We start from the raw sequence: 9,659 nt of genomic DNA on the forward strand, positions 1-9,659 counted from the left end.
AGAGAGGTGTAAGTCCCTGAATGAATAGGGCCTGGACACAGCAGGGCTGGGGGAGTTGGGAAAGGGGGAACAATGGAGTCAGTCCAGGTTACTGATCCTGAGTGTCCTGGGGCCTTAGCATACCGGATGCAAGGAGGAGCCTCACGGCCCCCCATTTTGGGTAAACATGAATTCCTAAAGGCGGCATATTGGGAAACTGGTTAACAGTGACACACGATCAATACATGTGAGGAATTTCCTGGTCCTGCTTGCAGCGCTCTGACAAAATCCATGTGAACTGGGTCATCTGATTCAGTTTGGAAAAAACGGGTTTAAAGAAAGGTGGGGTGGGGTGAGTTGTGCCCCCACCGTCTTAGGGAGCAGCCTGTTTTCTCTCTCTCTGTTTTTGGTTTCTTGGGTGCTATCATTCTGAATTCTAAGAAATAAAGTTGTGCTACATGGCAATCTTCCAGCAAGAGGGTGTATGTTTTCATCTACTATCTAATCATGCTGTGAACATAACTTTAGACAAATATAACAGAATTATGGCAAATGAGAAGAACCAAGGAAAGGGCATCAGCTCTGACTGCTATTTCCCAGCAAATGCACACAGCGCCTGGCAAGTCTAGAATGCCAGGAAGATGGGACCAAGCCAAGATGCCAACTCGAGAGCAAGCATCCCAATGATCTGGCCAACCTGAAGCACCAGGGAAGATGGGGCTCTGCTGGACCTAGACTGCCAAGTTCTTCTTAGTCCAGACATCACTGTGCCACAACACATCTCCAATCGAGAAGCCAGTTCTGGAGTGACGGGGAGGGTGGGGCTGGTGCAGACTGCTGGTGACAATCCTAGATCCAGGGGGCCAGGTAAGGTAGAGTTGGAGGCCCAGTACATGCCAACTGCTCCGGGTGTCTGTGGAAATAGCAGGGAAAAAGTGTTTCTGGATTTCATGCTCTGCTCTGCTTTACCTTCCTCTGTCTCCAGCAGCTAGAGATGGGCCAGGCCGCAGAGTCTCAGGAGACACAGGTACATGAGCAGCTGCTTCCCCTGAAACGCTCCCACAGCTTAGTACCTCAATAGCGCTCATTCATCCCTGGCTAGCCACTCGCTTTACAAGGGGCGAGTATCATCCCCAGTACACAGCTGGGGGAAATGAAGGCACGGAGAGATTAAGGGACTTGCCCAAGGTCACACAGCGAGTCTGTGGCAGAGCTAGGACCCTGGTCTCCCAACTCCCAGCCCAATCCACTAACACCACAGTTGCAGCCAGAGAGCAAAGAGTGGGGAATTATTCCCCATACAGAGAGGAGACGCTACTCACAGCCCCATCCTCTCTTTCCTTGGGAGAGGTTTCGCTCTCTGAACCCGCACAAGGATGATGTCTCCAGCTATACTTAGATTGTAAGCCCTTGGGACAAGCACTATTTGTGTTTGTACAGTGCCTAGCGCAGCGGGGGCCTGCCCCATGACTGGGACTACTAGGCATTCCATTAATACAGCTAAACAATGAGTGAACACCTGAGAGAGCCACAACTATCCCACACCTGAGGTTAACCTAATTACCCCCTTTCAGTAGGAACCGGGGACTACGGCCCTTGGATGTCCATAGGGAAGACATACTCACCCGGCATTAACTGAACATCCTGTCTCTCCCCTTCTGCAGCAATAGGATTTCTAAGGCATCGGGGCCTGAATTCTCCAGCATGACTGTGATGCCTCAAGAATCATGGCGACATTGGCCTTCTGGACCGGCCTTCCTCACCGTCGCTGAATCCCCAGGGCTGGGAATTTATTGTTTGAAGGAGCCCAACAATCCTGGCCTGTTCTTTCTTTTATTGATCCTTGGACGGAGTCCTAAATATTTCCAGCCTCCCCGGGAGGGTTGAAATTTTGGCACCGGCGGTTCTTTTTCTGCCGGGAAGTGGAAGCCAAAGGAGTCAGATTGCAGCCTTCACACGTTTCCAGGCCTTTGGAACAGTCTTTCCCACCGAGGAGGAGGGCTGGAACTGTCAGGCCAACTTCCCCTAAACAGAAACACATGGCTGAACTTTGGCTTGCCAGGGAGGGGGGAAAAAAAATCAACCTGTGTGAGGAAAAGGCCTGGATCAAGGATCGATTAGACAGGGCCAGAGCAAACCTGGAATATGAGAGATTCGGTGGCTCTTGGGGGGGGATGGGGGGGGGGAGAAAAATGACTTTCAGAGCACAAAAAGGAGAGGAAATTAAAAACCTTAGTAAAACCACACACTGCTGTGAACTAGGCCAAATGAAGAGGGGGACAGATTTACAGATCCCTGGAGCCGATTTAGGGGGAGTGGTCTGCGTTCAAAATTCAGACACCCCTCCTGGACTTCTTGTACCCTAATATTCAATGAGACCCATTCCGGACCCCCACTTCTACCCTTATGCACCGATCCAGGAGTGGATCGGAGCCACAAAGAGTATTATGTGACTGGGTAGAACTCAGCAGAGCAGTGCAGAGCGGACGTAATTGACTTTTCACTGCCATCCTCACAAGCCCAGGAGCAGAGGCTGCACTGGGGCAGGAGGGGCAGTAACCGTAGTCCTTAATGCTAAGGAGATTCTGAGCTGCATTGCTTCCCAGAAAAGGTTGCCATAAGTTGGAGCAGTTGGGGGCTGCTCTAAGTTATGCCAGGGACCCTTTTGGCCCCTGCAGCAGCCTGGTATCTGGGCAGCAAAGGTGGCATAAAGCCACGTGGGCCCTGCCTGGATTGTGCCTTCTGTGCGTTCCATCTCTCTAGAGACACAGCACAGAATCTGGCCCAACAGGAGAAAATGCAGAGAAGCCTGCAACAAAACAGTAGCTGCCGTACACGGGCCTTTTAGCTAAATGCCAAGTTCTAGGAGAAAATCCCACAGAAGCACTTAGAATATTTATATTAAATACCCAACGAGTCCATCAGGATTAAAGGCATTGCAGTAAATTCCAGCCGAATTAATAACCATTAGGCCATCATGTTAAAACACTCCTGAGCTGGCGTGCATAAGCCTCGTTGTAAATCATCAGTAGCCAATCCTCTTTTCACAAACAGATCTGTCCATTTGTCAGCCGTGCTTCAAGATACAAATTAAAATGTTCGTGTAACATCGTACAACAGCAAGGCAGAAACTCAGCAGGCAGTTAGAGCTCCCGCATGGACGTGCGGACAGCGCCCTGCTATTCGTCATCCTTTAACACGCCGCCTACTGGACAGCAGGCTGGGGAGGGACAGCTGATATGCCACCACTTTGTTCTGACGCTTTCAAAGTTCCTGGTGGAAATGATGAAGCACGCAACTGGTTTTATGCGCAGATAAAGCAGCCTACAAAATTCTACTGCCCCCTTAGGAAGCTGGTTTGCTGTTTTTGATTTGCAGGAAAACTGCTCTGGCCAAGATTGTTCATACATGACTAGTGATTGTGAGTGCCCAACTTGACAGGCCTTCAAATAATAAAAGAAAGAAATAATATCATCTAGCTCTTATCTAGTGCTTGTCATCAGTAGATCTCGGAGCATATTACAAAGGTGGCCAAGGTTCATTATCCCCATTTTACAGATGGGAAAGCGGAGGCACAGAACGGGACCTGGTTGTCAGCAGGCGCTCAGGACCCGCAGCCTGAAAATTAGGTCCCCTTTAAGGTGTCTCAAGTTAGGCATCCAAAACCCAAGGCCACAAAACTGATCACTTTTGAAAATCTTAGCCTGTGCCATTAGTGGTTTCACAAGCATAAGACAGCGCTAAAAAGGGCAGGTGGGCCCATCCCGACACATTTGCTTGTGTTACCCTCCTTGTCTTTAACCTCGACTATAAGGTCTCCGGTGGCAGGGGCTACCTGTTTGCACAGCACCCAGCACACCAGAGGATACTCTTGAGCTGCCAGGAGAATGAGGAAGGACGATTCTGTGGGAAAAGCGTAGTCAGGAGACCTGTGTTCAAGCCACAGATTTGCTGCATGACCCTAGGGCAAGTTACTTCACCTCCCTGGGCTCAACTTTCCCCCACTTGCAACTGTGCAAGATGCTTAATTCATGGTTTGCAAAGGGCTGGAAGAGCCTCAGAGGGAGGAAACGGCAGATGCACCGTCTACGTATGTTCTCGTCATCACGGGGACAAAACACTTGAGTGCTGGTTTTGCAGAAGTGAAAGATGGAAAAGCCAGTCTGAGACTTTCAAAGTCAGCTAGGAGAGTTCATATTTTCGAGGGGAACTATGTGGCTCAGTCTTCTGCCTAGCTTTGAAAATCTCAGCGCCTACTGTACTTAATCAAGTCGAGATGAATTACGTATGCTAATTGCGTAGATTAATTGTATGTAACTATTTATTATTATGAGCCCATTCCCCGTCCATTGCTGGATCGTTCCTTCCCCCCTGCAGTCTATTCTCCAGTGCTTTCTCCCATCTAAATTAAATGATTCAAGCAACAGGAGCTTCGACACCATTCCCTCGGAGACTCATTTGCAGATACAGTAAACTGATGGGCACCCGCTTTCTTCAGCTGTTTGAGGATGGCTTATCACTTCCCCTCTTCTTGGCAACCTAGTTAGTTACAGTGAAAGCGTCAACAGACGGCTTCCATTCCTTAACCACATGAAACCCATCGGGGTGAATTTCGGCTTCCACTGAAGTCATTGGGAGCTTTGTTATTAACTTCAGTGGGGTCAGGATTTCATCCCAGGTATTTAGTGCCCAGAAGAAATTCAAGATGCAGGTTCCATCATATGCCAATTGTTCCCAGCAGTTACCCCCTTAGCTCCCAGACCCGCTGCCTCAGCACCAGTCCCCCACTTGGTCTAATCCTGTACCTGGTGGGGATTAATCCACCTCTGTGGCATAGAAAATGGAAGACAAACCTGGATCTGCTGGGAGATCCCAATAATCTAGGAGCAGAATTTCTTAGAGGGTCTTAAGCAAAGGCAGGTTCCCACTTGGACAGATGTTTCCTATAAAACACACAAAATAAGAAACATAAAAGCTGTAGAAATATGGAGAGCAAATCCAATTAAGTTCAAAAAAACATTTGCTGGGTTGGGAAAGGTCTTTAGTTAAGCAACCAGCATAGTATTTCTCTCTATTAAAACGACTAGAGGAGAGAGTTTTTGGTTTCGAGTACAATGCCCTGTCCTTGAGAGCTGCACTTCGTGGAGTGGGAAAAAAGACAGCTGTTTGTCTGCATCTCTGTGTCACTTGGAAAAGGAAATGTTAAAATCTGAGCCAAAAAGGGATTTGCGGAAGGAAAAGTATCGAGGGTAGTATTTTAAAAAAATGATTGATTTTTCTCCCACAGCTCTTTCGGATTTTGACTTGGGAGCTCGGATTCCTCTGGGAGCTCCAGCAAAGTGTCAGTTTCACAGAAATGGACAATTTGTTGTTTTAATTCTCTAAAACCTCAAAAGCCACAATGCGGCTCAGTCCTACAAACTGTTTCTTTCCTGTCTCGGGTCAAAGGTGATAACTGACAGGAGCCAGCCCTGAGCCCATCCCAGGAGCTTAAGAGTGATAAACAAAGAGATGGAGGCCTACTTGGAAATTATGGCCTACTTTTTCAAAAGCAACTAGTGATTTTTTGGGGGGGGAGGGGACATGGGTGTTGGTGGGGCAGTTTGAGCCACGTTAATTTTCTCCTAATGGATGTTCTCATTATGCCTTTTCCTGCTAGATTAAAGATCCCCTGGCTGGGAACCTGAAGCGTGACAAATTCAAGTTAGAAATAAGGCACACATTTTTAACAGTGAGGGCAAGTAGCCACTGGAACAAGGTGGATATTCCATCACTCGACGTTTTTAAATCAGGACTGGGTCTCTTTCTAAAAGACATGCTCCAGCTCAACTGGAAGTTACGGGCTTGATGCAAAGATCACGGATGTCCTCCGGCCTGTGTCATGCAGGAGATCTGACTAGATGATATAATGGTCCTTGTCTGGCCTTCACATCTAGGCGTCTATGGCAGTCTCTTTCTGAAAATCAGCTCCCTTTCAGGAATCTCAGGTTATGCACCCAAAATTTGATGGCCCCCAAATGTGCTAGTAGGTCTGCATTTTCAGAAGTGACTAGGAGAATTTAAGAGTAGCTCAGATAAATGTCTATCAGGGATGGTCTAGACAGTATTTGGTCCTGCCATGAGGGCAGAGGACTGGACTCGATGACCTCTCGAGGTCCCTTCCAGTCCTAGAATCTATGAATCTTCCAGGAAGGAGAGGGTGAACAGCTGTGAATCAGGTTTCAGAGTAGCAACCGTGTTAGTCTGTATCCGCAAAAAGAACAGGAGTACTTGTGGCACCTTAGAGACTAACAAATTTATTAGAGCATAAGCTTTCGTGGGCTAGAGCCCACTTCTTCGGGTGAATCACTGATCCCTTAGATTAAGTAGGTAAATTAGCTAGGGGAGATTTTGGCTTTGAAGGCCTCTATTGCTCACCAACTTGTCCATCTGTCTCCTAAGCATCCCCACCTGTTGAGCTAATGAGCTAACAACTCCTCCTTGGCACAGGGTACGTCTACACTGTCATTAAAAACCCACAGCTGGCCCGTGCCAACTGACTTGGGCTTGCTAGGGTGGGGCTAGGCTGTGATGTAGCATTCGGGCTTGGGCTGCAGCCCAAGCTCTAGGATCCTGAGAGGTGGGAGGACCCCAGAGCTCCAGCTGAAGCCTGATCCTGAACATTTACAGAGCAATTAAACAGCCCCTTAGCCCAAGTCCAGTAAGCCCAAGTCAGCTGGCACGGGCCAGCCGCAGGTGTCCAGTTGCAGTGTAAGCATACCCATAGAAGTTAGAATCCTAGAAGCTCCTTGAATTATAGATATCAGAGATAGGCATCTTCTATCTGAACTTCCTCTCCATTACCAGGTCAATGAAGGATTGCTTCCAACGACCACGGTATGTTCTGCAGCAATTTGTCTCAAGAAATGCAGCTTCTGTTGCTTCCCTTGGGAGACTATTCCTCCGTCTGTGATCTCATTACTAGATAGTTGTTCCCCATCTCCAGTTTATCCTTAGCTTTCATTTCAATCAGTCAGTTACCAACTGCAGGGAACAATCCTGCATTCACAAGGAAATGGATTGGATGGTCCAATGTTGACAGTGTTGTTGGATGGTCCCCATTTTTATCTTCTGCGATTCATCTCTCTACTACTAAGACATAGAGCTGGGTGAAGATTTTTGGGCCGAAACGTCTTTTTTTTTTTTTGACAAAACGATGGAGATTCACATTGACCAAAACGGTTCATGAGCATGTGTCAATTTCATCAAACGGTTTCAGTCAAAACAGAAAAAAACAATTGTCTTTTGTCAAGACTGAGTGGGGACATGATAACAGTTTTCATGGACATAAAAGGTTGTTACAAGGAGGAGGGAGAAAATTTGTTTTTCTTAACCTCTGAGGCTAGGACAAGAAGCAATGGGCTTAAATTGCAGCAAGGGAGGTTTAGGTTGGACATTAGGAAAAACTTCCTGTTAGGGTGGCACTGGGATAAATTGCCCAGGGAGGTTGTAGAATCTCCATCATTGGAGATTTTTAAGAGCAGGTTAGATAAACACCTGTCAGGGACGGTCTAGATAATACTTAGTCGTGCCATGAGTGCAGGGGACTGGACTAGCTGAACTCTCGAGGTCCCTTCCAGTTCTATGATTCTACGAAGTGTCAAAGTAAATCGTTTTCCTAGATTCATGAGCACGTTTTGGTGCCATTCACAAAAACCGTGGTGTCAGTGGTGGCAAGACACTCTTAGGCAACCTTCATCAAGTCTTCTGCCCTACCGTTGTACCCACCAAAGGGCCAGATCCTCAGATGGTGTAGATTAGCATTACTCCAGTGGCTGCTACCAGGCCCGGACCACTGGGGGCAAAGTTCAGCAGCCCCAGGCTGGTTCTGTTTCCAAGCAGAATGAGTAATTCCACCCTTAGAAGAACACAAACAAATATAAACGCCTGTATGACATATAGGCAAGAGGCAGCTAATTGCAGCTAAACATGGGCAATCTGAGTGGCTTATAACTCTGAAATGTCTTTGCCTCTTAAGCCGAGGCTCGTTTCTCCGGTGTCTCACACCCCACCCAGCCCCCTTCATTTGCAGCAGGAAGGTTTAAAAGTCAAATCAGCCAAAAAGGGAGACAAAGGAAGGGATTCCCTGGAAGCCCTTGAACCAACAGTTCTGAAACTGAGCGCCTCGACTGCCCAGGCAACTCCTACCAGAGAGGGCAGAGGCTGGGTGAGAGTCACTCATCAACCATAGCTGTCTTAAAGCCATATCCACCCACAGACAGCAGAGCTGGGAAGAGGACTAGGGGTGGGAAATGTGCTTTCAACACACCCATCGCAGCTGTTCCACTTCCTGGACCTGACCGGACTTCTCAGCGAAAGGCAAAACAAAGCAGTAAGCGTGAAGGTGGAAGTGCAGGTGTCAGGAGAATGATTTATGCCGTCAGATTTACCGCACGTCGGAGGGGATAAACTAGCCCCGACCTTGGGTGGTGAGTGGAGTTTTGGGGAGGGAAGGCACAAGGGGCTCCTTGCTTAACATTTGTCGAGCTAACCTTCGTGGGAACTGCCTGGAATTAAAATGTTTCCTTTTGGCGGAGCTGTTCAGAACTGCACAACTTCCCAGCATTCAGGAGCTCGAGGGGGAAATATTTACTGACATGTTTGCCTGTGTGCTCTCTCGGCACCTGGCATTCATGCAAGGGGGCTGGAACAATTTGTATAGTGGGGGTGCACTGCTGAGAGCCACTGACCCAAACTGTAAACCCTGTTATCTGATGAAACCCACTTCAAACCAGGGGATGCGGCAGCCGGCTGCTTCCACCACCCATGTTCTCATGTTTATTTATACAGTCATACTCTAGCTTCTGGGAACACAAACAAGCAGCAATTCCGATCCTTTGCCTCCCCTCCCTGGAGCTGTGACGCATCCACCCCGCTAGCATTCTAGGGCTTGGACGTGCAAAGGGCCATTCGTATCTGCTTGTGCGAGGGTGACCAGATGTCCCTATTTTATAGGGACAGTCCCGATATTTGGGGCTTTTTCTTCTATAGGCCCCTATTACCCCCCACTCCCTGTCCCGATTTTTCACCCTTGCTGTCTGGTCACCCTAGCTTGTGCCAGAACGTGAGTGTCCATGCGCCGCGCTGGATACACCTATGAGCGTGTCAGGATCCCATATCAAAGAGGGAGCATGTCGAATGGTTAAAAGAAAGGTCTGGGAGCCAGGCTCTGTTCCCAGCATTGCCACTTGCCCCGTGACATTGGACGAGTCGCTTAACTTGCTGTGCCTGATTTTCACGATCTGCACAGGCCTAGAGGGCAACAGCTACTGTTTTAAGGCTTCATTAGCATTTGTAAAGCACATTGGAGACCACTGGCTAGAAGGGGCTATAGTATAGGCGTGAAATACGGCACTGTTGTACATCTGCTTCCCAGCAACTCCTGGCCTGCGTGAAGGTTAGTTGGGTGTGTATCTACGCTCTTGCCAGGGACTCGGCCTTTTAATGCATATTTCTTCCAGCTATGCCTGAGGATACACGTCACCTGAGGCACATTTCTATGCGTTTTTCATGCCCTTAAAAGCCAGCATCTCCCAAGCTGCGGTTTTTTCACCGACTCGTGAGCTGCTTACGCTTCAGACAATGCCTTAGATCAGTAAAGAAACTAAAGTGCCACCGTAGATGGTGCATGGCTCGGCAGA

General features: G+C 48.3%; 1 long non-coding RNA gene across 1 annotated transcript; it reads right to left on the bottom strand.

The window, feature by feature from the left end:
- Window positions 1–534: 534 nt before the first annotated feature.
- Window positions 535–8,231, bottom strand: LOC112106248. The gene is made up of 4 exons (XR_003369936.1): window positions 8,167–8,231; window positions 4,833–4,922; window positions 1,605–2,004; window positions 535–892 (listed from the first exon to the last, which is right to left on the bottom strand). It is a non-coding gene; the product is annotated as an uncharacterized LOC112106248 (long non-coding RNA).
- Between the last annotated feature and the right edge of the window lie 1,428 nt (window positions 8,232–9,659).

Source organism: Terrapene carolina, unplaced genomic scaffold (genome assembly GCF_002925995.2).
Source record: "Terrapene carolina triunguis isolate 2854851 unplaced genomic scaffold, T_m_triunguis-2.0 Scaffold193, whole genome shotgun sequence".
Classification (NCBI taxonomy): domain Eukaryota; kingdom Metazoa; phylum Chordata; order Testudines; family Emydidae; genus Terrapene; species Terrapene triunguis.